The 1,247-nt window shown below is 38.2% G+C and overlaps 1 protein-coding gene across 2 annotated transcripts in view; it reads right to left on the bottom strand.

The window, feature by feature from the left end:
* Positions 1-687: 687 nt before the first annotated feature.
* The window catches only part of bcor (BCL6 corepressor), a 66,781-nt gene continuing 66,221 nt past the window's right edge, over positions 688-1,247 (bottom strand). For both annotated transcript variants that reach the window (XM_017725076.2, XM_017725077.2), the window contains one exon: positions 688-1,247. This exon is cut by the window's right edge and continues 853 nt beyond it. The gene's annotated coding sequence lies outside the window, so the exon portion shown is untranslated.

The following is a 1,247-nucleotide window of genomic DNA, read 5'->3' as shown; positions in this document are numbered from 1 at the left end:
TGGTTTGGTTTTTTTTTCAAATAATAACAAATTGTGCACTAAAAAGTGCAGAAAAACGTCATATTTAAGTTTTCTGTAGTTGATGTGTTTACTTTTTTGCAGTTATAGCACGTAATTTGATTTGCTTAAACTTTTGCATAGCACCAAACAGCTAACATTATTGCTAGGAAGCTGAAAGTCATGCCTACATCCATCAGCCTACACCAGCGGTCGAGGTTTCGTTATTGCCTTGGTGGGGCAATGGTTGCCTAATGCATGCTAGGCATTGTAGTGACTCAACAAAGTGAGTTACACAAGTGTCCACTCGTGGCAAAGGCAGGAGCGAACTGGCCCTCGGCTAGGTTATCTTCGGTAAGCTAATCAGTCAGCCATGCAAACTTGTCTGGAACTTTGGTGTCGAGCCACTTTTGGCTTTAGCATCCTAACTAGCAAGTTTCATGTAAATGATATGTAAATTAGGTTGGAGCTTGATTTCACGCACCATACATTATTAAAAGCCACTCTTTTTCAAGCAATTTAAGTAGTTAACTAGCTAGCATTAGCTGTTCCCCGAACTATACCTTCCCACCAAGACCACATCAAATTAGGACCACCCATCCTTGCGACGCAACAGTCTGGCGTGACCGCGGCTTTAATCCAGTGGACAAACAAAAACATTTACTTCAGGCACAATGAGTCAGCAAATAATAGAAGATGGAGGGGATCTTTTATTGCCATTTATCTAAAGGAATTTTTTTGTAAAATATAAATACAAATGATAGCGTATGTAATTACAAAGTTTCGACACGTCTCCAAAAACAATAAACACACAAGTCAGAAACAAGTTACTGAAATAGTCAACTCATTATTTACAACTTCAAGCGTGTCCTAACAAAGCTTCATATTAGTATTTTACACATAAATCTTAATATTTACCCCCGAAAAAAAAAAAAACACGTTTTAAAATATCTTAAATTTGTAATCATAAATAAGTGAGAGAAAAAAAATTAGCACAAATCTGTGTTTGCAAGTAAGAACCCCCAAAAAAACTAAATAAAAAAAAAAAACTAAAAACACGCAAAATAGTTAGTCCACCCGCAAATACGGAGGATGAATGAGTGTGTAACACAGTCGTGAAGTGCACTAGTTAAAGTCACGACTAACGGACAGCTCTCACACGCGGCGCTCCTCCACGGGAAGCCGCGCGAGTCGAATACTAACAGCGTTAAATCTTTAAATCCCAAACTACTGCACACGTCGTACTTTAG

The sequence above is a fragment of the Pygocentrus nattereri genome, chromosome 25 (assembly GCF_015220715.1).
Source record: "Pygocentrus nattereri isolate fPygNat1 chromosome 25, fPygNat1.pri, whole genome shotgun sequence".
In the NCBI taxonomy this organism is placed as follows: domain Eukaryota; kingdom Metazoa; phylum Chordata; class Actinopteri; order Characiformes; family Serrasalmidae; genus Pygocentrus; species Pygocentrus nattereri.
This window is presented reverse-complemented; position numbering and strand designations above follow the sequence as displayed.